This window comes from Saccopteryx leptura, chromosome 6 (assembly GCF_036850995.1).
Source record: "Saccopteryx leptura isolate mSacLep1 chromosome 6, mSacLep1_pri_phased_curated, whole genome shotgun sequence".
Lineage (NCBI taxonomy): Eukaryota > Metazoa > Chordata > Mammalia > Chiroptera > Emballonuridae > Saccopteryx > Saccopteryx leptura.
Window position 1 is genome coordinate 136548851 of NC_089508.1, and position 26446 is coordinate 136575296.

Genomic DNA, 26446 nt, shown 5'->3' on the forward strand with positions numbered 1-26446 from the left:
GGCCCTATAATATAGTTTAAAGTCAGGTATTGTAATGCCCCCAGCTTCATTCTTTTTCCTTAGGATTGTTTTGGCTATTCGGGGATTTTTATAGTTCCATATAAATCTGATGATTTTTTGTTCCATTTCTTTAAAAAATCTCATAGGAATTTTGATGGGAATTGCATTAAATTTGTATATTGCTTTGGGTAATATGGCCATTTTGATTATATTTATTCTTCCTATCCAAGAGCAAGGAATATTTTTCCATCTCATTGTATCTTTTTCGATTTCCCTTAACAATGCTTTGTAATTTTCATTATATAGGTCCTTTACATTCTTTGTTATGTTTATTCCTAGGTATTTTATTTTTTTTGTTGCAATCGTGAAGGGGATTATTTTTTTGAGTTCGTTTTCTAATATTTCATTGTTGGCATAGAGAAAGGCTATGGACTTCTGTATGTTAATTTTGTATCCTGCGACCTTACTGTATTGGTTTATTGTTTCTAATAATCTTTTTGTGGAGTCCTTCGGGTTTTCGATGTATAGGATCATATCATCAGCAAAAAGTGATACCTTTACTTCTTCTTTTCCAATATGGATGCCTTTTATTTCTTTGTCTTGTCTGATTGCTCTGGCCAGAACTTCTAGCACCACGTTAAATAAGAGTGGAGAGAGTGGACAACCCTGTCTTGTTCCTGATTTAAGGGGGAAAGCCTTCAGTTTAGTGCCATTTAATATGATGTTAGCTGATGGTTTATCATATATGGCCTTTATCATGTTGAGATATTTTCCTTCTATACCCATTTTGTTGAGAGTCTTAAACATAAAATTGTGTTGTATTTTATCAAAAGCCTTTTCTGCATCTATTGATAAGATCATGTGGTTTTTGTTCTTTGTTTTGTTGATATGGTGTATTACGTTAACCGTTTTGCGTATGTTGAACCATCCTTGAGATTCTGGGATGAATCCCACTTGATCATGATGTATTATTTTTTTAATATGTTGTTGTATTCGGTTTGCCAGTATTTTGTTTAGAATTTTAGCATCTCTATTCATTAGAGATATTGGTCTGTAGTTTTCTTTCTTTGTGCCATCCTTGCCAGGTTTTGGTATGAGGGTTATGTTGGCTTCGTAAAATGTGTTTGGAAGTATTGCTTCTTCTTCAATTTTTTGGAAGACTTTGAGTAGAATAGGAACCAAGTCTTCTTTGAATGTTTGATAGAATTCACTAGTATAACCGTCTGGGCCTGGACTTTTATTTTTGGGGAGGTTTTTAATAGTTTTTTCTATTTCCTCCCTGCTGATTGGTCTGTTTAGGCTTTCTGCTTCTTCATGACTCAGTCTAGGAAGGTTGTATTGTTCTAGGAATTTATCCATTTCTTCTAGATTGTTGTATTTGGTGGCATATAATTTTTCATAGTATTCTACAATAATTCTTTGTATATCTATGATGTCTGTGGTGATCTCTCCTCTTTCATTTTGGATTTTATTTATTTGAGTCCTGTGCCTTTTTTCCTTGGTGAGTCTTGCCAAGGGTTTGTCAATTTTGTTGACCTTTTCAAAGAACCAGCTCCTTGTTTTATTGATTTTTTCTATAGTTTTTCTGTTCTCTATTTCATTTATTTCTGCTCTGATTTTTATTATCTCCTTTCTTCGGCTGGTTTTGGGTTGTCTTTGTTCTTCTTTTTCTAGTTCCTTAAGGTGTGAAGTTAAGTGGTTTACTTCGGCTCTCTCTTGTTTGTTCATATAGGCCTGAAGTGATATGAACTTTCCTCTTATTACTGCTTTTGCTGCATCCCAGAGATTCGGATATGTCGTATTTTCATTTTCATTTGTCTGTATGTATCTTTTGATCTCTGCGCTTATTTCTTCTTTGACCCATTCATTTTTTAGGAGTATGTTGTTTAGTTTCCACATTTTTGTGGGTTTTTCCCCCTCTTTTTTGCCGTTGAATTCTAGTTTCAAGGCTTTATGATCAGAAAATATGCTTGGTACAATTTCAATTTTTCTAAATTTGCTGATATTGTCTTTGTGGCCCAACATATGGTCAATTCTTGAGAATGTTCCATGTACACTAGAGAAAAATGTATACTCTGTCGCTTTGGGATGAAGTGTCCTGTAGATGTCTATCATATCCAGGTGTTCTAGTATTTCGTTCAAGGCCACTATATCTTTATTGATTCTCTGTTTAGATGACCGATCTAGAGCCGTCAGCGGAGTATTGAGGTCTCCAAGTATGATTGTATTTTTGTTAGTTTTTGTTTTAAGGTCAATAAGTAGCTGTCTTATATATTTTGGTGCTCCTTGGTTTGGTGCATATATATTAAGGATTGTTATGTCTTCTTGATTCAGTGTCCCCTTAATCATTATGAAGTGACCATTTTTGTCTATGAGTACTTTTTCTGTCTTGTAGTCAGCATTATCCGATATGAGTATTGCTACACCTGCTTTTTTTTGGGTGTTGTTTGCTTGGAGTATTGTTTTCCAGCCTTTCACTTTGAATTTGTTTTTATCCTTGTTGCTTAGATGTGTTTCTTGTAGGCAGCATATAGTTGGATTTTCTTTTTTAATCCATTCTGCTACTCTGTGTCTTTTTATTGGTAAGTTTAATCCATTTACATTTAGTGTAATTATTGACACTTGTGGGTTCCCTACTACCATTTTATAAATTGCTTTCTGTTAGTTTTGTATCTAGTTTGATTCTTCTCTTTTGTTTTTCTATCATTTGTTTCTGTTTGTTTGTGTTCCATACTTCTTTCCTCTGTTGCTACCTTTTTTAAGTCATGTGTTTTTGTGGTGGTTTTTTCAAGGGTGGTTACCATTAAGTAATGAAAAGGGTACCTACCATATTCATTGTAGTACCCTATCTTATAAGTATTTCTGCACTTCATCGTCCTTTGCTACTGTTAGAGATTTACAAGTTCTTTATAAATTTTGATTATTAACGCCTTATCAGATGTATTGTCAAATATGTTCTCCCATTGTGTAGTTTGTGTTTTTATTCTGTTCTTATTGTCTTTGGCTGTGCAAAAGATTTTTAGTTTGATATAGTCCCATTTGTTTATCTTGTCTATTATTTCCCTTGCCTGTGGAGATAATCAGCAAACATATCACTGCGAGAGATGTCGAAGATTGTACTGCCTATGTTTTCTTCTAAGATGCTTATGGTTTCATGCCTTACATTTAAGTCTTTTATCCATTTTGAGTTTATTATTGTGAATGGTTTAAGTTGGTGGTCTAGTTTCATTTTTTTGCAGCTTGCTGTCCAATTTTCCCAACAGCATTTGTTGAAGAGGCTGTCTTTACTCTATTGTATGCCCTTACCTCCTTTCTCAAATATCAGTTGTCCATAGAGCTGTGGGTTTATTTCTGGGTACTCCATTCTGTTCCATTGATCTATGTGCCTCTTTTTATGCCAGTACCAGGCTGTTTTGAGTAGTATAGCTTGATATCGGAAAGTGTGATACCTCCTCCTGTATTCTTCTTTTTTAAGATTGCTGAGGCTATTCATGTTCTATTTTGGTTCCATATAAATTTTTGTAATATGTGATCTATATCTTTAAAGTATGACATTGGTATTTTAATTGGTATTGTATTAAATTTATAAATTGCTTTGGGTAATATAGACATTCTAGTGATGTTTATTCTTTCTAACCATGAGCACAGTATATGCTTCCATTTGTTTGTATCTTTCTTGATTTCTTTTATCAATATTTTATAATTTTCTGAGTACAAGTCTTTACTCTACTTGGTTAAATGTACTCCTAGGTACTTTATTTTTTTGGTTGTAATAGTGAAGGGGATTGTTTCCTTAATTTCTCTTTCTGACTGTTAATTGTTGGTGTATAAAAATGCCTCTGATATCTGAGTATTAATTTTATATCCTGCCACATTGCTGAATTCATTTATCAGGTCCAGTAGTTTTTTGACTGAGTAGTTTAGGGTTTCCTATATACAATATAATATCATCTACAAATAATGATAGCTTTACTTCTCTTATTCCAACTTGAATGCCTTTTATTTCTTCTTCTTGTCTGATTTCTGTGGCTAGTACTTCCAGGACTATGTTGAATAAGAGTGGTGAAAGAAGGCACCCCACCCTTGTTCCTGATCTAAAAAGGATTTCCTTTAATTTTTGCCCATTGAGTATGATGTTGACTGTGGGTTTGTCATTGATGGCTTTTATCATATTGAGGTATGTTCTCTATATTCCCACTTTGTTGAAAGTTTTGATCATGAATGGGTGCTGGATTTTATCAAATGCTTTTTCTGCATCAATTGAAATTAGCATGTGGTTTTTCTCCTTCCTTTTTTTATGTGATGAATCACATTGACTCATTTAAGAATATTGTACCAGCCTTGCCTCTCCAGAATAAATCCCACTTGATCATGGTGTATGATTTTTTCCATATATTGTTAGATCCGGTTTGCTAATATTTTGTTGAGGATTTTGGCATCTATATTTATCAGGGATATTGGCCTATGATTTTCTTTCTTTGTGTTGTCTTTGCCTGGTTTTGGAATCAGAAGTATGCTCGCCTCATAAAAGGAGCTTGGAAGTCTTCCTTCCTCTGGAATTTTTTGAAATAGCTTGAGAAGTATAGCAGATAGTTCTTTTTTGAATATTTGGTAGGATTCACTTGTGAAGCCATCTGGCCCAGGACTTTTTTTTTGTTGGGAGTTTTTTGATAACTTTTAATCTCATTTGGTGTAATCAGTTTAAGTTTTCTGATTCTTACAGATTGATTTTTGGAAGATTGTATGTTTTAAGGAATTTGTCCATTTCATCTAAGTTTTCTAATTTTTTGGCATACAGTTCTTCATAATATTTTCTTACAATATTTTATATTTCTGTTGTGTCAGTTGTTATTTCTCCCCTCTCATTTCTAATTTTATTTATTTGAATCCTCTTTCTCTTTTCTTGGTGAGTCTGGTTAAAGGTTCATCAATCTTGTTTACCTTTTCAAAGAACTAGCTCCTAGTTTTATTGATCCTCTGTATTGTTTCTTTAGCCTCTATGTCATTTATTTCTGCTCTGATCTTTATTATTTCCTTCCTTCTTCTACATTTGGGCTTTACTTGCTGATCTTTTTCTAGTTCTTTTAGATGCAGGGTTAAGTTGTTTATATAAGCTTTTTCTAGCTTCTTAAACTGAGCCTGTATTGCTAAGAACTTCTCTCTCAGTACTGCTTTTGCTGTGTTCTATAAATTTTGAGTCATTGTATGCTCATTATCATTCGTTTCTAGGAGTTTTTTATATCTTCTTGATCTCATTCTTAATCCATTCGTTATTTAACAACCTGCTATTTAGTTTCCATGTGTTTGAGAATTTTTGAGCTTTTCTGTTGTGATTCATTTCTAGTTTCATGCCATTTTGATCAGAGAAAGGGCTTGCTATAATTTCAATCTTCTTAAAATTTTTGAGACCACTTTTGTGCCCTAACATGTTGTCTATCCTAGAGAATGTACCATGAGCACTTGAAAAGAATGTATATTCTTCTGCTTTAGGGTGAAATGTTCTGAAGATATCTATTAAATCGAGTTGATCTAGTGTGTCTTTTAAGTCTGCTGTTTCTTTGTTAATTTTCTTTCTTGAGGATCTATCTAGTGATGTTAGTGGGGTATTGAAATCCCCTACTATTATAGTATTGCTGTTGATCTCACCCTTTAATTCAATTGAAGTCTTCTTTATATATTTAGGTGCTCCTATTTTAGGTGCGTAGATATTTATAATAGTTATATCTTTCTGTTGGATTGCTCCCTTTATCATTATGTAGTGGCCTTCTTTATCTCTTAATATTTTCTTTGTTTTAAAGTCCATTTTGTCTGATATAAGTATTGCTACCCAAGCTTTTTTTTTCATTTCCATTTGCATGAAATATTTTTTCCACCCTTTTACCTTCAGCCTATGTGTATCTTTGTTTTAAGGTGTGTCTCTTGTAGACAGCATATATACGGGTCCTGTTTTCTTATCCGTGCAGCTACCATATGTCTTTTAATAGGATCATTTAATTCTTTTACATTTAAGGTTATTATTGATATGTGGTTGTGTATTGCCATTTTATTATTTAATGCTGTATTCCTCTTTTGCTATATTCTTTTCCCACTTTGATCTCTTTACATCATGCCCCTTAATATTTTCTGCAGCATTGGTTTGGTTGTAATGAATTCCTTGATTTTTTTTTGTTTGGGAAACTTCTTATTTTTCCTTCAATTTTAAGTGATAGCCTTGCTGGATAAAGTAGTTTTGGTTGTACGTTCCTGTTCTGCATTACTTTGAATATTTCTTGCCATTCCCTTCTGGCCTCAAGTGTTTCTGTTGAGAAGTCTGATGTCATTTTTATGGGGGCTCCTTTGTAGGTGATAGCCTTTTATTCTCTAGCAGCTTTTAATATTTTCTCTTCATCACTTAGCTTTGGTATTTTAATTATGATGTGTCTTGGAGTAGGTTTCTTTGGGTTTCTCTTTAATGGGGTTCTCTGTGCTTCTTGAACTTTTGAGAGTTTCTCTTGCATTAATTTCGGTAAGTTTTTAGCTATGATATGATTGAACAAAATCTCTATCCCTTGTTCTTTCTCTTCTTCTTTAGGAACCCCTATAATGTGAATGTTATTTCTCTTTATGTTTTCACAGAGCTCTCTTAGAGATTCCTCAGACTTTTTGAGTCTTTTCTTTTTTTCCCCTCTGCTTTCATGCCTTAATTGCAGTTGTCCTCCAACTCACTGATTCGATCCTCAGCTCTATCCATCCTGTTTTTAATTCTTTCCATTTTGGTCTTCATTTCTGATATTGTATTTGTCATCTCTGATGGATTCTTTTTTAATACTTCAATATCCTTTTTTATATTGCTATTTCTTTATTTAGGTGTTCATAATGACCATCCATTGTTGTTCTAAGATCCCTAAGCATCCTTACAATCATTATTTTGAACTCTGCATTCAGAAGTTTGGTTATTTCTGTATCACTCAGTTCATTTCCTGGATGTCTCTTGTGGTTTCATTGGATTGCACTTCTCTGTGTTCTCATTGTATCTATTTGGGTGTTTTGTTTGTAGAGCTGGTTGAGTCTAGGCTTGGTGTTGTCTGCCTCCACTTTTCAGTTGTGTTATTTCTAGATCTTCTTGGGTTGGCATCAGCTATTATTTGTAATCCACTTTCGGATTTGGGCAGCTTTGAAGTCTTGGTTTCTTTGTTTTCTTAACAGGTGATTGTCTTGTTTGCTGATCTCACCAGGGGGCTTATTTGAAACTGTATCCAGGAATGCAGTGGGTGTGACCTGAGGCTCTGAAGTCCTCTTCTGCTAGTTAATCTCTCTGGGGGCGGGTTGCTTTCTCAGCTTCAGTAGGGGGAGTTGTATCTCAGATCTCCATGGAGACCTGAGTTACTGCCCTTCCTCCCCACTCCTTGATTTCAGCTGTGTCTTGTTGCGCTGATTGGAGCTGGAGAGATTTCTGTATTTCTGTGACCTGGAAGTACTTTTGTATTTTGCTTTGTGGAAGGATCAGCCCCTCCCCCAGTTATGGCTGCCTCCAGCACTGAATGAGTGTACTTTTCAGGTCGTCACCTACATTCCTCTCCCCCTCACCATCTGTCTCTCTCTCTCTCTCCTTTCTTTCTGGAAGACAAGTGGACCCTTTCAACACATCTTGTTCCCTGGCCACCAGGCAAGTGGCTGTGAGCAGTATTTACTGCTCTTTTCCTTGGAGTGAGAGTCCAGCCTCACCCCCTCCTCTGTTCTTGTAAGCAGGGGAGATTCAGGCACTCCTTACCAGGTTTGTTGTCACTTTTTCTTTGCTCCTTGGTTTTTGAGAGTTGTTCTTGTAGTCCAGATTTGTTTTTTCACGCTGACTTTTCATAAATTAGTTTATAATCCAGTTCAGTGGTGTGAGCTGAGAGTCTGTGCGTCTGCCTACTTCTTTAGATATCTGGTGTGTGTTGATTTATGAGCTCTCAATTCTGTTTCATTGATCTATTTTTCTGTTTTTATGCTAATAATATGCTTTTTTAATTACTATGGTCTTGTAGTATTGTTTGATATTAGGTAATATGATTTCTCCAACTTTGTTTTTCTTTCTCAAGAGCACTGTTGTTATCTGAAGTCTCTTGTAGTTACACATATATTTTGGAATATTGTAATTCTGTAAAATATATGATTGGTATCTTGATAGGAATTGCATTCAATGGTAGTATGGACATTTTAATGATGTTGTTGTAAAGTGACTAGCAAGTTTCCCCAAAACACCCAAGTTACAGAAAAATTTTAAAAGAAGAGTCAAGCAATCTCCTGGAGAGGCCAACCAGTCCAGGTGTCTGAGCCAGTAACATGGAGAACCAGCATCTCACTGGAGCCTCAAGATATTGTAAAGTAACTAGCGAGTTCCCCCAAAACCCCCAAATTAAAGAAAAATTTCAAAAGAAGAGGTTGTTTATTAGTCAGCTAGCTACACGGGGTACAATCACAAATCATGTAGACCCCAATACAGTTCTGAGCCTGCTTTTATAGACAAAATCACGTACTGGTTGGGGTGGGTAAGGAGGGGCTTGTGATCCTTTTATCTAGAGGTATATGTCACTCTCATGACTTTAGGATGTGAGGGTAAGTCAAAGTGTAGGAATTCTTAATTAAGGTACATAAAAATTCTTTTCTAAAGGCTTTTAAGAAAAGAGAAGAGGAAGGGGTTTTCAGATAAGTATTATATTTTTATTCTGTAGTTAAATTATGACTGGTGAGCTGACCCAGTTGCCCTTGCAAGCCCTTCATCCTGCATTCTTCTCTTTCCTTTCTCCACAGAAAGGAGGGGGTAAAAGGCCTGACTTTTTCTCTTTAAAATGGCATTGCTAATGCTAAGTTGTATAGCTTCTTGGCACCTTATCACATTCCCCACTTGTTTTATATCATGAGTCAAATTGTTGACTCATTTTAACAAGGTGCATGAGGCTGTTGAGTAGACAGGGGCCTAAAGTTAAGGTTAGGAATAGTGATCTGCGGACTCTGTAAGTAGGAACATTAACCTATAACATGTAACAGAAAGATGATGCCTTTTTATTCATATTTAACAGATAGACTTGATGTTATCATTAACAGCAATATAGCCTACTGAAGAAATAAATGTAACTGATTAACTTCTATAACCTGTACAAACCTTTGGCAACTTATATAAACTCTTAACTTTTATGAACTTTAACTAGCTTGTATAACAACTTTTTTATTTTTTTAAAGTATCTCTATACCTTACACCTTTTATTATTGAAAGTATACAATTCCTTTTTAATCATAACTCTTAATTTAAAAAATCTTAACCATCAGTGACAACCAAGCTGGTAAAAAGCAATTTTTAAAAATATACTTCTTTTTGGAGGTGTCCTTCTAAGTAGCTAATATTTATAGGTTACTTTATAGGGGTTGCTATAAGCACACACACACTTTTCATTTACCTTTAGCTTCCTTTTCAGCAATGGGACTTATATCTCCCTTCTGTATGACCTACAACAGAATGCACATCAAACCTTAAGATGACTTGCACTGGGCTTTCTCAGATTTTAGTTTCCCTCCCTTCTCAAAGTTCAATTATAAGGAGTCCCATGGTGAGGTTCTTCAAGCTTCTGCTGTGCGTAGACCAGCTAGCTTCTGGTTTGTGGCTGGAGCAGGGCATGTTGTCCTTCTCAGGGTCAACTTACAGAGGTTGGTGAGATCCATTTGCACCATCTCCAAGGCAGTCTCCAAGGGAGCTGAGGGAGAAGGGATGTCACCCTGCTTATATACAAACCTATATGAGGTAAATTTTGCCCAGTAGGGGGTGCATTTAGCTTTTAGCAAAACTGGGGGGAGTAGGTCCAGTTTTCACCAGTTTTTAGAATGAATTTGGTCAGGAATTTTTCAGAGTTCAGTTTATTATTCCCAAACTCTGAGGCCTGTAAGTACAATGTAATTTCTAATTAATATTGAGTGCTTTTCCTACTAGCTATGAGACATTAGATATAGATGTAGGCTTACATTAGACCTAATATTACTGAGACTGTGGTCTCATTTCTAATAGGGAGAGCTTCTTCTTACCCTAGAAGGTGTCAATTACTTTAGTAAAATCTATTTCTAAGTGTTCACCTGGAAAAGTTTCTCTTCCTGTTTCTCTATAATTTCTTTACTTTGCTTAGTATTTATTTGGGCACAGACTAAACACTCAGACATTATGCCTTCTGCAATAGATTATAAGTCTGGCTTTTCTAACTATTTATTCATATTTTTTTGTTTTGGTTTTCTTTTTGTTGTTGTTGTAACATTTTTAAATTTTTATTTAGACAATTTTAACAGGGTGACAGTAATCAATTAGAGTACATAGATTCAGAGAAAACATCTCCAGGTTATTTTGACATTTGATTATGATGTATATCAATCACCCAAAGTCAAATTGTCTTCTTTTATTTGGTTTTCTTTATACCCCTCTTCTCCCTCACTCCTTCCCTCTTTTCCCTTCTCCTCCCACTGGTAACCACTGCACTCTTACCCATGTTCATGAGTCTCAATTTTGTGTCCCACCTATGTATGAAATTATACAGTTCTTAGTTTTTTCTGATTTACTTATTTCACTCTGTATAATGTTATCAAGGTCCATCCATGTTGTTGTAAAAGATCCTATGTCATCATTTCTTATGGCTGAGTAGTATTCCATAGTATATATGTACCACATCTTCTTTATCCAATCTTCTATTGAAGAAATTTTTGGTTGTGTCCATGTCTTGGCCACTGTGTACAATGCTGTGATGAACATGGGGCTGCATGTATCTTTATGTACCAATGTTTTTGAGTTTTGGGGGTATATAACCAGTAGAGGGTTTACTGGGTCATATGGTAATTCTATTCTTAATGTTTTGATGTACCACCATATTGTCTTCAATAATGGCTATACCAGTTTACATTCCCACTAGCAGCGAATGAGGATTTCTTTCTCTCCACAGCTTCTCCAACATTTGTTATTACCTATCTTGTTCATAATAACCAATCTAACAGGTGCAAGGTTGTTGGACAAAAAAGTTCATGGAATTTGTGTTTGGTTTTGCTCACTTTTCTTAGAAATGACTCTTCCCACGTGGGGCAGCTGATTGCCTTCATGCTTTAGAAGGGGCTTGTTATGCTAATGTGTGTTGGGGAGGGCTTTTGTACTAGAAAGTTTTAAAAGGAGGAGCTAGAAGGCCATTTTGGGAAAAGAGGAACCACATGGTTTCAGAGGAGGCAGGGAGCAAGATGGAGGCATGCAGAGGGGACTGAGTGAGGCCTTTGATTTTGAAAAAAAAAACAAAAAACAGAGAAAGTCAGTAGCTTTGGGAGCCCTGAATGGAAAGGGAGGTGTTTTTCCACTATTTGTATGTTTTTTGCCTGCTGGTTGTGAGCAGGAATAAAAGATGGGCCACCAGTTCTTGGTTCAGTTGATCCATTATGATCTGCCTGAATTAAATTGGAACCTGCAAGAGCCAGGTGGCTGTGATGGTGGCCAAGGCTACTGGCTTTACAGAGGTGCTATCTCATTGTAATTTTGATTTGCATTTCCCTAATAGCTAGCAGAGGTGAGCCTCTTTTCATATATATGTTGGCCTTTTGTATGTCTTCTTGGGAAAAATATCTGTTCAGGTTCTCTCCCCATGGGTTTTTTTTTTCTACTGTAAAACTCTCTTCTCTCTGGAGCATTTGAGATCTTGCCTCTGGGCCATTTTTATCAGTTTATGTGCAAATAAAAACCTTATAAAAATTCCCTATGGTTTTGAACATTTTTTTTACATTGACAGATTTTTATGTCAGCTGAAAGAATCCTTAGGGTAGAAGAAAGTTTCCTCTTCCCCTACAACACCAATGTCAAGTACTGGGTCTCCATACTCCTGATAGACTAGCTATAAATCTGGGTTCCCCACAACTCCCTTGATAATTTGCTAGAGTGATTCACAACTCAGCGAGGCACTTTACTGATGTTTACCTGTTTATTAAAAAGACATAACTTGGGAAAAGCCAAATGGAAGAGGAGAATGGGACAAGGTATGGGGGAGGTGCTTGGAACTTCCATGCCCTCTCTGGGCACACTTTTCCAGCATCTTCATGTGTTCACCAACATGGAAGCTCAAAAAATTTTGTTCAAGAGTTTTTATAAACCTCAATCTCCAGACACCCCCCCCCCCCACTGTACCTTCTTGAGGTTACTAAGTAGGTCTGAAATTTTCTCTAAGTTACTTAGTCCAGTAAGGCTAACTAGAGGTCCCTTTTTTTTCCTCTTTTATTAAAAATTTATTTATATAATTAATTGTGTTTACATAGATACTAGGGTCACCCCAAATGCATCCCCCCTTCCCCCTATTCCCCTCAAAATCTCCCTTGCCCCCCTCCCTACGTCACCCTCCCCCTTCCTTTTGGTTTATCCCATCCTATCATCCCCTTTCTCTCTGTCCTCTTTTCCTCTGGTCCCTTTGATCCCTCTTCTGTCTCAATGCCATTCCTCAGTTCTCATTATTCCTTGGATTCCTCAAATGAGTGAGGTCATATGATATTTTTTTTCTCTGCCTGACTTATTTCACTCGACATAATAGTTTCCAGGTCCCTCCATATTGTTGCAAAAGGTAATATTTTCTTCTTTTTCATAGCCCCAAAGTATTCCATTGTATATATGTACCACAGCTTTTTAATCCACTTGTCCACTGATGCACACTTGGACTGTTTCCAGATCTTTGCTATCATGAACAATGCTGCCATAAACATGGGGTACATTTATTTTTTTCATTTGATGATATGGTGTCCTTGGGATATATTCCTATAAGTTGGATGGCTGGGTCAAAGGGCAGTTCCATTTATAATTATTTGAGGAATCTTTACACTTTTCCACAGTGGCTGCACCAGTCTGTATTCCCAGCAGCAGGGCAGGAGGGTACCCCTTTCTCCACATCCTTGCCAGCACCTATCCTGTGTTGTTCTGTTAATGAGCACCATTCTGACTGGTGTGAGGTGGTATCACATTGTGGTTTTAATTTGCATTTCTCTAATGATTAGTGATGTTGAGAATTTTTTTATTTGTCTATTGGCCATCTTTATGTTCTCTTTGGAGAAGTGTCTATTCATTTTTTGTGCCCATTTTTTGATTGGATTGTTTGTCTTCCTGGTGTTGAGTTTTACAAGTTCTTTATAATTTTGGTTATTAATCCCTTTTCAGATGTATTGTTGAATATGTTCTTTCATTGTGTGGTTTGTCTTTTTATTCTGTTCATATTGTCTTTAGCTGTGCAAAGGCTTTTTAATTTGATATAATCCAATTTGTTTTTCCTGTCTTTTCTTTCATTTACCTGTGGAGATAAATAAGCAAAGGTATTGCTGTGATAGATGTCAGTGAACTTACTGCCTAAATTTCCTTCTAGGATACTTATAGTTTCACGATTTACATTTAAGTCCCTTATACACTTTGAGTTTATTTTTGTGCATGATGTAAGTTGGTTGTCTAATTTTATTTTTTTGCAGGTAGCTGCTCAGTTTTCTCAACACCATTTGTTAAAGAGACTGTCTTTACTCCACTGTATGCTCTTATCTCCTTTGTCAAATATCAATTGTCCATAAAGCTGTGGGTTTATTTCTGGGTTCTCTGTTCTGTTCCATTGACCTATATGCCTGTTCTTATGCCAGTACCAGGCTATTTTGATTACAATGCCTTGTAGTATAACTTGATATCAGGAAGTGTGATACCTCCCACTTTATTCTTCATTTTCAAGATTGCTGAGGCTATTCGTGTTCTTTTTTGGTTCCATATAAAAATTTTAAATATGTGTTTTATATCTGTGAAGTATGTCATTGGTATTTTAGTTGGTATTGCATTGAATTTATAAATTGCTTTGGGTAATATAGACATTTTAATGATGTTTATTCTTCCTAACCATGAGCACGGTATATGCTTCCACTTGTTTGTGTCTACCTTGATTTATTTTATCAAAGTTTTATAATTTTCTGAGTACAAGTCTTTAACCTCCTTGTTTAATTTTACTCCCATTATTTTTTTGTTGTTGCAATAGTGAAGGGGATTTTTTTTCTTATTTTCTCTTTCTGACAATTCATTGTTCATGTATAAAAATGTCTCTAATTTCTGAGTATTAATTTCATATCCTGCCACCTTGCTGAATTTGTTTATTAGGTCCAGCAGTTTTTCTACTGAGACTTTAGTGTCTTCTATATACAGGATCATATCATCTGCAAATAATGATAGTTTTACTTCTTCTTTTCCAATTTGGATGCCTTTTATTTTTTTTTTCTTGCCTGATTGCTATGGCTAGGACTTCCAGTACTATGTTGAATAAGAGTGCTGAAAGGGGGCACCCATGCCTTGTTCTTGATTTTAGGGGAATTGCTTTTAATTTTTCCATTAATTATAATGTTGGCTGTGGGTTTGTCATAGATGGCCTGTATCATGTTGAGGTATGTTCTCTGTATTCCCACTTTGCTAAGAGTTTTGATCATAAATGGGTGCTGGATTTTATCAAATGCTCTTTCTGCATCTATTGAAATTATCATGTGATTTTTCTCCTTTCTTTTGTTTATATGTTGAATCACATTAATTGATTTATGAATGTTGTACCATCCTTGCCTCCCCAGAATAAATCCCACTTGATCATGATGTATGATTTTTTTTCATGTATTGCTGAATTCAGTTTGCAATATTTTGTTGAGGATTTTAGCATCTAAATTCATCAGGGATATTGACCTATAATTTTCTTTCTTTGTGTTGTCTTTGTCTGGTTTCAAAATCAGAATTATGACTGCCTCATAAAAAAAATTGAAAGTGTTCCTTCCTCTTAAATTTTTTTTTAAAAATTTTATTTTTTTAATGGGGTGACATCAATAAATCAGGATACATATATTCAAAGATAACAAGTCCAGGTTATCTTGTCGTTCAACTATGTTGCATACCAACCACCCAAAGTCAGATTGTCCTCTGTCACCATCTATCTTGTTTTCTTTGTGCCCCTCCCCACCCCCTTTCCCTCTCCCATTCCCCGCTCACCCCCACCATAACCACCACACTCTTATCAATGTCTCTTAGTTTCACTATTATGTCCCACCTACGTATGGAATAATAGAGTTCCTGGTTTTTTCTGATTTACTTATTTCGCTTCGTATCATGTTATCAAGATCCCACGATTTTGCTGTAAATGTTCCAATGTCATCATTTCTTATGGCTGAGTAGTATTCCATAGTGCATATGTGCCACATCTTCTTTATCCAGTCATCTATTGATGGGCTTTTTGGTTGTTTCTATCTCCTGGCCACTGTGAACAATGCTGCAATAAACATGGGGCTGCATGTGTCTTTACGTATCAATGTTTCTAAGTTTTTGGGATATATACCCAGTAGAGGGATTGCTGGGTCATAAGGTAGTTCTATTTTCAGTTTTTTGAGGAACCACCATACTTTCTTCCATAATGGTTGTACTACTTTACATTCCCACCAACAGTGGATGAGGGTTTCTTTTTCTCCATAGCCTCTCCAACATTTGCTATTACCTGTCTTGCTAATGACAGCTAATCGAACATGTGTGAGGTGGTATCTCATTGCCGTTTTGATTTGCATTTCTCTAATAACTAAAGAAGATGAGCATCTTTTCATATATCTGTTGGCCATTTGTATTTCTTCCTGGGAGAAGTGTCTATTCATATCCTCTTCCCATTTTTTTATTGGATTGTTTCTTTGTTTGTTGTTGAGTTTTATGAGTTCTTTGTATATTTTGGATATTAGGCCCTTATCTGAGCTGTTGTTTGAAAATATCATTTCTCATTTAGTTGGCTTTCTGTTTATTTTGTTATCAGTTTCCCTTGCTGAGCAAAAACTTCTTAGTCTGATGTAGTCCCATTCATTAATTTTTGCTTTCACTTCTCTTGCCTGTGGAGTCAAATTCATAAAATGCTCTTTAAAACCCAGGTCCATGAGTTGAGTACCTATGTCTTCTTCTATGTACTTTATTGTTTCAGGTCTTATGTTTAGATCTTTGATCCATTTTGAGTTAATTTTTGTACAGGGGGATAGACTGTAGTCCACTTTCATTCTTTTGCATGTGGCTTTCCAGTTTTCCCAGCACCATTTATTGAAGAGGCTTTCTTTTCTCCATTGTGTGTTGTTGGCCTCTTTATCAAAAATTATTTGACTATATATATGTGGTTTTATTTCTGGACTTTCTATTCTGTTCCATTGGTCTGAGTGTCTATTTTTCTGACAATACCATGCTGTTTTGATTGTCGTGGCCCTATAATATAGTTTGAAGTCAGGTATTGTAATGTCCCCAGCTTCATTCTATTTCTTTAGGATTGCTTTGGCTATTCGGGATTTTTTATAGTTCCATATAAATCTGATGGTTTTTTGCTCTCTTTCTTTAAAAAATGTCATTGGAAGTTTGATGGGAATTGCAATAAATTTGTATATTGCTTTGGGTAATATAGCCATCTTGATTATATTTATTCTTCCTAACCAAGAACAAGGTATATTCTTCCATCTCAATATATCTTTTTCTATTTCCCTTAACAATGATTTATAGTTTTCATTATATAAGTCCTTTACATTCTTTGTTATGTTTATTCCTAAGTATTTTATTTTTTTTGTTGCAATCGTGAAGGGGATTATTCTTTTGAGTTCCTTCTCAGTTGTTTCATTGTTGGCATATAGAAAGGCTATGGACTTTTGTATGTTAATTTTGTATCCTGCAACCTTACTGTATTAGCTTATTGTTTCTAGTAGTCTTTTTGAGGATTCTTTGGGGTTTTCGATGTATAGGATCATATCATCTGCAAAAAGTGATACCTTTACATCTTCTTTTCCGATATGGATGCCTTTTATTTCTTTGTCTTGTCTGATTGCTCTGGCTAGAACCTCTAGTACCACATTAAATAAGAGTGGAGAGAGTGGACAACCCTGTCTTGTTCCTGATTTAAGGGGGAAAGCCTTCAGTTTGGTGCCATTTAATATGATGTTAGCTGATGGTTTATCATATATGGCCTTTATCATGTTGAGATATTTTCCTTCTATACCCCTTTTGTTGAGAGTCTTAAACATAAAATTGTGTTGTATTTTATCAAAAGCCTTTTCTGCATCTATTGATAAGATCATGTGGTTTTTGTTCTTTGTTTTGTTGATATGGTGTATTACATTAACCATTTACGTATGTTGAACCATCCATGAAATTCTGGGATGAATCCCAGTTGATCATGATGTATTATTTTTTTAATATGTTTTTGTATTCGATTTGCTAGTATTTTGTTTAGTATTTTAGCATCTGTATTCATTAGAGATATTGGTCTGTAGTTTTCTTTTTTTGTGCCATCCTTGCCTGGTTTTGGTATGAGGGTTATGTTGGCCTCATAAAATGTGTTTGGAAGTATTGCTTCTTCTTCAATTTTTTGGAAGACTTTGAGTAGAATAGGAACCAAGTCTTCTTTGAATGTTTGATAAAATTCGCTGGTATAGCCGTCAGGGCCTGGACTTTTATTTTTGGGGAGGTTTTTAATGGTTTTTTCTATTTCTTCTCTACTGATAGGTCTGTTTAGGCTTTCTGCTTCTTCTTGACTCAGTCTAGGAAGGTTTTATTGTTCTAGGAATTTATCCATTTCTTCTAGGTTGTTGAATTTAGTGGCATAAAGTTTTTCATAGTATTCTACAATAATTCTTTGTATATCTACAGAGTCCGTGGTGATTTCTCCTCTTTCATTTTGGATTTTGTTTATATGAGTTCTTTCTCTTTTTTCCTTGGTAAGTCTTGCCAAGGGTTTGTCAATTTTGTTGATCTTTTCAAAGAACCAGCCCCGGACTTTTTTTTGTTGGGAGTTTTTTTATAACTGTTTCGATCTCATTTGGTGTAATCAGTCCGTTTAGGTTTTCTGATTCTTCCAGATTGATTTTTGGAAGATTATATGTTTCAAGGAATTTGACCATTTCACCTAGGTTGTTTAATTTTTTGGCATACAGTTCCTCATAGTATTTTCTTACAATATTTTGTATTTCTATTGTGTCAGTTGTCATTTCTCTACTTTCATTTCTAATTTTATTTATTTTAGTCCTCTCTCTTCTTTTCTTGGTGAGTCTTGTTAAAGGTTCATCGATCTTGTTTACCCTTTCAAAGAACCAGCTCTTGGTTTCATTGATCCTCCGTATTGTTTCTTTAGCTTCTATGTCATTTATTTTTGCTCTGATCTTTATTATTTCCTTCCTTCTACTACCTCTGGGCCTTACTTGCTGTTCTTTTTCTAGTTCTTCTAGATGAAGGGTTAGGTTGTTTATTTGAGCTTTTTCAAGCTTCTTAAGGAATGCTGTGGTGCTATGAACTTCCCTCTCCGGACTGCTTTTGCTGTGTCCCATAAAATTTGAGTTGTTTGCTCATTATTATTTGTTTCTAGAAAATTTTTTATTTCTTCTTTGATTTCATTGTTAACCCATTCGTTATTTAATAAAATGCTGTTTAGTTTGCAGGTGTTTGAATATTTTTCAGTGTTTTAGTTGTGGTTGATTTCTAGTTTCATGCCATAGTGATCAGAAAAAATGCTTGATACTATTTCAATCTTCTTAAATTTGTTGAGACTGCTTTTGTGTCTGCTTTTGTTAAGACATTTGGTCTATCCTAGAAAATATACCATGAGCACTTGAAAAGAATGTATATTCTGCTACCTTAGGGTGAAAGGTTTTAAAGATATTTATTAAATCAAGTTGATCTAGTGTGTCCTTTAAGTCTGCTGTTACTTTGTTAATTTTCTTTCTTGAGGATATCTAGTGAAGTTAGTGGGGTATTGAAATCTCCTACTATGGTAGTATTGCTGTTGATCTTGCCCTTTATATCCATCAAAGTCTGCTTTATATATTTAGGTCTCCTATATTAGATGTGTAGATATTTCTGATGGTTATATCTTCCTGTAGGATTGCTCAATTTATCATTATGTAGTGATCTTCTTTATCTCTTACTATAGTCTTTGTTTTAAAGTCCATTTTGTCTGATATAAGTATTGCTACCCCAGCTTTTTTTTTTCATTTCCATTTGCATGAAATATTTTTTTTCCATCTTTTTACCTTCAGTCTATATGCATCTTTGTTTTAAGGTGTGTCTCTTGTAGACAGCATATGTACGGGTCCTGTTTTCTTATCCAAGCAGCTACCCTATGACTTTTGATTGGATCATTTAATCCATTTACATTTATTGATATGTAGTTGTGTAGTGCCATTTTATTCTTTAAAGTTGTATTCTTCTATTGCTATATTCTTTTCCCACTTTGATCTGTTTACACCATGCCCCTTAATATTTCCTGCAGCATTGGTTTGGTTGTAATGAATTTCTTGAGTGTTTTTTTTTTTTTTGTTTTGTTTTGTTTTTTATGTCTGGGAAGCTTTTTATTTCTTCTTCAATTTTAAACAATAGCCTTACTGGATAAAGTAGTCTTGGTTGTAGGCTCTTGTTCTGCATTACTTTGAGTATTTCTTTCCATTCCCTTCTGGCCTCAAGTGTTTCTGTTGAGAATGCAGCTGTAATCCTTATGGGGGCTCCTTTGTAGGTGATAGCCTTCTTTTCTCTAGCAGCATTTAATATTTTCTCTTTATTTCTTAGCTTTGGTATTTTAATTATGATGAGTCTTGGTGTAGGTCTCTTTGGGTTTCTCTTTAATGGAGTTCTCTTTGCTTCTTGAACTCATGAAATTCTTCCTTGCATCAATTTAGGGAAGTTTTTAGTTGTATTTGATTGAGTAAAGTTTCTATCTCTTGTTCTTTCTCTTCTTCTTCAGGAACCCCTATGATGTGGATGTTATTTCTCTTCATGATGTAACAGAGCTCTCTCAGAGTTTCCTCAGCCTTTTTGAGTCTCTTTTCTTTTTTCTTCTCTGCTTCCTTGCCTTTGTTTATCTTGTCCTCCAACTTGCTGATTCGATCCTCAGCTTCATCCATCCTGCTTTTAATTCCTTCCATTGTGGTCTTCACTTCTGATATTGTATTTGTCACCTTCAACTGATTCTTTTTTAATATTTCAATGTCCATTTTTATACTTGCTATCTCTTTATTTAGGTGTTTGTAATGACTATCCATTGCTGTTCTAAGATCCCTAAGCATCCTAACAATCATTATTCTAAACTCTGCATCCGGCAGTTTGGTTATTTCCATATCACTCAGTTCCTTTTCTGGAGATTTCTCTTGTGGTTTCATTTGGATTGCACTTCTCTGTCTTCTCATTATGTCTCTGTTTGGGTGTGTTGTTTTTAGGGCTGGTTGAGTCTATGTTTGGTGGTGTCTCTCTCCCCATGTTTTCAATTGGCAATAATCGTGCCTCGGATAAACCTCATTGGCTACGATACTGCCACGGCGCAAAGCTGTCTCCCCATATTTTAATTGGATTGTTTCCTTGTTTGTTGCTGTGTTTTATAAAATCTTTATATAGTTTGAATATTAACCCCTGATCACATCTTTTGTATGTCAATATCAACTCCCATTTGGTTGGCTGCCTTGTTGTCAGTTTCTTTTGCTGTGCAGAAGCTTTTTAGTTTGATTTAGTCTCATTCATTTATTTTTACCTATACTTCTCTTGTCTTTGGTGTCAAATTCATAAATTGTTTTCTACTATCTAGGTTTATAAGTTTAGTACCTATGTTTTCTTTTATGTAACTTATTGTTTCAGATCTTATATTTAGGTCTTTGATTGATCTTGAATTAATTTTTGTGAAGGGGGACAAACTATAGTCAAGTTTTATATTTTGCATGTGACTTTCCAATTTTCTTAGCACAATTTATTGAAAAGATTTTCTTTTCTCTATTGTGTGTTTTTGGCTTCTTTGTCAAAGATTATTTGTGTATATATGGTTTTATTTCTGGGCTCTGATTGTTTTCTTTTGGTCTGTAGTCTATTTTTCTGCCAATACCATTTTGTTTTGATGATCAATAATATAATTTGAAGTCAGGTTGTATACCTTCAGCTCCATTGTTTTTCTAGGGATTGCTTTGTATATTTGAGATCTTTTAGCATTTTATACAAATCTGATAATTTTTTATTTTACTTATTTAAAAATGACATTGGGATTTCAATTATTGTGTTTTTCATTTTTGCTTGTTTTATTTTATGGTTTCTTTGTTGTTGTTTTTTTATGTTGTTCAAGTTCTCACTAAGCTCCTTGAGCACCTTTATAACCATTGTTTTGAAGTTTAACTGGTAGGCTGCTTGTCCACTGAACTTGACATTTATTCTTCAAGAGAATTCTTTTTAAAGAAATCAATGTGGGCCCAGGTTGGTAAGCAAAGATAGATCTTCAGTTTATACAGGAGTTGTAAAAGGCAGGGTGGGTCTAGTGTAGCTTATCAGCTGCTCTATTTAGGTATTTACTTCTAACTTATCTTTCAGATTACTGACTCCGTCCTCTAATTTATCTAATATACTGTTGATTCTTTCTACTTATTCTTTATTGATATTGTAGTCTTCAGTTCTGTCTGGTCCTTTTGATTTTTTTTGCATCGTATTATATATTACTTACTTCTTTTAAGATATTCTCACTAAGATCATTTATTCTTCTCCTAAGTTCTGAGCATCTTTATAACCAGTGCTATGAACTCTGAATTTGGTAGTTTGCTTGCCTTTCTTTTGTTTGATTCTCTTTTCTGGAGTTTTCTTTTGTTCTTTCATTTGGAACAAGTATCTTTATGTCCTCATTTTAGTTGCTTTTTGTGCTTCTTCCTATATTGGGTAGATCTGTTATGTTTTTTTATATTGGCAAAGTACTCTTACATAGCAGTTGTCCAGTGGTACTCATTGGAGCAGTCTCTCTGTTCACATGAGCTGCATGTTCCAGGGTTGCCACTTCTGTGGGTTATGTGTGTACTCTTGTTGTTGACCCTTGCTTGATATTGGCTTATCAGTGGATTGGACTGAACAACAGGCTGACTGTTTGTAAGGGATGACTTTGACTACAGAAACCAAGTTGCTCTTCAGGGGCTGACCTTAAAGAGCAAGATTCACTTTAGCAGGGCTCTTGTGTTTGCCAAATCCATTCTTTGGTTATATCATTTGTGGAACTAATTAGTTCATTTTCTGTTCCAGTCTAAAGGCCATCATCAGGTCTGCTGTTCTTATTGTTCCTTTGTATTATTCTAATAGAGCATTTTGTAAACTGTGTTCTGTGGTATACAGATTTCTTTCAGGTGTTGTCCTCAAAGAAGCAGATCTGTGTTTGAACAGGTTGAGAAACACTACATATTAAAACTTTAATTTTAAATTTTTTATAATGAACATTAGTAGATTAAGTGTTCTAATGAGCTGATACAAAATATTGATTTTACTTTTTTTGTTGTTTTTCTATACTTATTCGACTACCATGCATGTGACATGTGGGGTTTATCTGTATATGTACTATATGCAGTGTGTACAGCTGTGTGTGTGTGTGTGTGTGTGTGTGTGTGTGTGTGTGTGTGCAGGCTGTGTCTGCATCATGTGGCAACTATTAATATTCTGCAGAATGAGTGCTCTACATAATTCACTCTGAGAAATGCTTGCTGAACAAGACTGATGATAAAAATCTTTCTCAGAAAGTCAGGGCAGAGACAGAGGGGGTAATTAAGTGATATTCAGAAGTAGTGGGAAGAATTATTATTGTTGAATTAGTTCAGATAAACTTTCATTAAGACTTTTCAAGAAAGGCTGGTGAGGTCAGCTCAGCATAAGATGTTCATAGATTTAAGTAACAGGTAGAAGATGTGTCCCCTGGAAGAAATCCCTAAGGATTCTTTAGGCAGCCAGAGCCAGCTTTGGTCCCTGAACATGGCAGAGAAGAACAGGCTATTGGAGCCAGAGAGACGGTGTGTGGAGATGGCTCCAGTAGAATTTCAGGGACCCTTAGAAAAGCAGTTAAAAGTGACAGTACTTCTAGACCACTTTAATTAAGAAAATGACCTGAACTTGTGGAGATTAAGCAGCAAAGTTTTTATTTGTTAGATTTTATTTATTGAGAGAGGAGAGAGAGAGAAAGAGAGAGAGAGAGAGAGAATGGAGACACAAGGGGTTAGGAGCAGGAAGTATCAACTCCCATATTTCCCTTGACTGGGTAAGCCCAGGGTTTTGAACCTGCGACCTCAGCTTTCCAGGTTGACGTTTCATCTACTGCACCACCACAGGTCAGGATAACCAGAAAATTTAAAGCTAGCACTCAGGAACTGTAACTGTTTAGTAAGGAGGAAATATTACCTCCAGGACAGGAAAATTAAATGGCTCCATTGCTTTGCTAATCTTTGTTGCAGCAAGCTTGGTATCAAGCTTCAAGGCCTTCAAGGAAGATATTTAGATTATATAAGAGAATAAAATTCTTATATTCTGTTTAGAAATTGTTTTTATTTTTCAAGATGCTGAGAATACAGGGTGAAAGTGGAGTTGGCTCATCAAAAAATACCTAGATTTGTCTTGTGGCAAGCTTCTTCCACAAAACTCTTCCTTTTTTTTTTTTTTTTTTTTTTTTTTTTTTTGTATTTTTCTGAAGCTGGAAACGGGGAGAGACAGTCAGACAGACTCCCGCATGTGCCCGACTGTGGGATCCACCCGGCACGCCCACCAGGGGCTACGCTCTGCCCACCAATGGGCGATGATCTGCCCCTCTGGGGCATTGCTCTGTTGCAACCAGAGCCACTCTAGCACCTGGGGCAGAGGCCAAGGAGCCATCCCCAGTGCCTGGGCCATCTTTGCTCCAATGGAGCCTTGGCTGCGGGAGGGGAAGAGAGAGACAGAGAGGAAGGAGGGGGGAGGGGTGGAGAAGCAAATGGGCGCTTCTCCTATGTGCCCTGGCTGGGAATTGAACCCGGGACTTCTGCACGCCAGGCCGACGCTCTACCACTGAGCCAACCGGCCAGGGCCAGCTCTTTCTTCTTTTATAATATCTGGTACAAACAGCCACTGCTCTCTGAAAATTTGACTTCATATATTTCCCCCCTTTGTAAAGCCATTCTTGTGCCTACTTTTTACCTAAGGAGAGTGATATTTTAGTATTTTTCTGAAGATGTTTATTCCAACATTCCATCTTTATAATGGCCTAGTTATATTACTTTTTTTCTATTCTTGATGACTTTTAATAATATTCAGAGAGGGAGTGAACAGTTTTCCTTTCTCGGTTCAATGCAGATGGTATTTAGCTAAGTTTTTACATGGCTAAGCTCCTTTGGGGCTGCCCTTGCCTGGAAGTATGCGACTCTGTGCCTGTGCCTGAGATAGCCTAGTAGCTGAAGATATGGGCCTTACTCAGGGTCCACTGGGGTGAGAATGCAGGAAGTTACTAGTGAAGGAGTATTTGGATTTTAGCAAGAATATAATGAAGCTAGAAATACCTTTAATATATAAAGGAACACATTTTCTGATGGTAAAATTTTATGTTTGCAGGCCCTGGCTGGTTGGCTCAGTGGTAAAGCATCGGCCTGGCGTGCAGAGGTCCTGAGTTCGATTCCTGGCCAGGGCACACAGGAGAGGCACCCATCTGCTTCTCCACCCCTCCCCCTCTCCTTCCTTTCTGTCTCTATCTTCCCCTCCCGCAGCCGAGGCTCCATTGGAGCAAAGATGGCCCGGGTGCTGGGGATGGCTCCTTGGCCTCTGCCCCAGGTGCTGGACTGGCTCTGGTCACAACAGAGCAACACCCTGGAGGGGCAGAGCATCGCCCCCTGGTGGGCAGATCATCGCCCGTGGTGGGCGTGCCGGGTGGATCCCAGTCGGGCGCATGCGGGAGTCTGTCTGACTGTCTCTCCCCATTTCCAGCTTCAGAAAAATACAAAAAAAATTTATGTTTGCTTTCCTAAGAGAATCATCAAACTCCCTAGATGTGGCCATCTGAGTTGCTGATCTTGCAGGCCAGAGTAGAAGAAAATACTAGAAACCAAATTTCAGAGCTAAATTGTATTTCTTATCTAAAAGCAGCAATGAAAAATGAGCAGCATGCACATTAGTCAGGGCCCATAATAGCTACAAACACAACAGCATGAGCAATAATCTTGAACAAAGAACACAGGATGGTGTCGTTCTGGCTGCATCAGAATTCCAGCTTGAATACCAAGACAATCTTCTTGCTGTTGATGAGCTTTATGACTATGATGCCATTGAATACTGTTGACAAGAGAGCTGTTATATTGCAAATGAAAAGGCCTTAAAACTAACTAAGGGACACTATTATGCCAAGACTAAAGCTTGTCATAAAAATTATCAACCATAAATGTCTCTAAGCTTCTGGAAATGCCTTGAAGGAAAAGAATTGTGGTGACTGGTTTAATTCATTTGTTTTGATGTGAACTCCTTTATGAGTAGAAATAATTAAATTGACCTTGTATTTAAAAGATATCAAATCATTCAAATAAGATAATTTAGCCTATTTTCAACAATTTCTTTTTTCCTCTTCAATACCAGCATAATAAATTGAAGCTCTGCTTAACTATATTTTCCTAGAGTTTAGAGAATTATAATAGTTGCATTGTTTCTCTGGTGGTACCCCCAAAATGCAGTACATTTTTTTTAACTTAAATTGTTCTTACCCTTAACATGTTGAAAATAAGTGCTGACTTAGCACTCTATTACAAAATCCGAGGGGAAGAACAAAGCCCTTTCTTTCTGTCTTCATTTCTTCAACTGAGAGATATTCACTGAAGACCAATTATGTGCCAGGCAATTGCACTGGGTATTGGAAATATAATAGAACCCTTGAAAGAAGTGTCATTACTATCCTCATAAAATTTTAAATTGCTGGTAAGAAATATGCTTTTCTAAATTAAAAAAATATTCATTTTAGAAAGGAAAGAGAGAGAAAGAGAATAAGAGAGAGAATGGGGGGAGAAGCAGGAAGCATTGACTCTCATATGTGCCTTGAACAGGCAAGCCCAGGGTTTCAAACCAGAGGCCTCAGCATTTTCAGTTGATGTTATATCCACTGTGACACCACAGATCAGGTGGAAATATGCTTTTTTATTTCCTTATCTCCAAATTAAATCTCTTTTCATAATGCCTAGCTATTTGATAGCAGAGATTAACTGCCAAAATGGTTAGCAAAAAATAGAAATTGGCCTTGAATTAACAAAAAATTTTTATAGAATTCTACATAATAATTTAAATAAATGCACAAACATGCAAAACAATATTTTTGGTATCATATATATATGATGATATATATATCTCAAAGGGATATGCTGAACACCAAGACATACATTATGCTGTCTTCTGTGTGTGTGGAAGAGACTAAAAAGTGATACGGGTGGTTTCAAAGTTTTAAAATATTTTTAGCAGGATGATGTCAGAGTAATGGCAGTGTGATAGTTACTCCTGATCTCTGTCTTTGAAATTTTACAAATTGAACAACTATAATGCAATTAAGGAACTCCACCTGGGTTCACAGGCACATCTGAAAGATCCATGCACCAAATGAACTAAAGGTGAGATGAGTTTAAAAAGGGGATGGAAGATAAAATACATTCATAGTGGGTTATGGAGATT

General features: G+C 35.9%; 1 pseudogene; it reads right to left on the reverse strand.

The window, feature by feature from the left end:
• Positions 1 to 20254: 20254 nt before the first annotated feature.
• Positions 20255 to 20326, reverse strand: LOC136377738 (U4 spliceosomal RNA; annotated as a pseudogene).
• Between the last annotated feature and the right edge of the window lie 6120 nt (positions 20327 to 26446).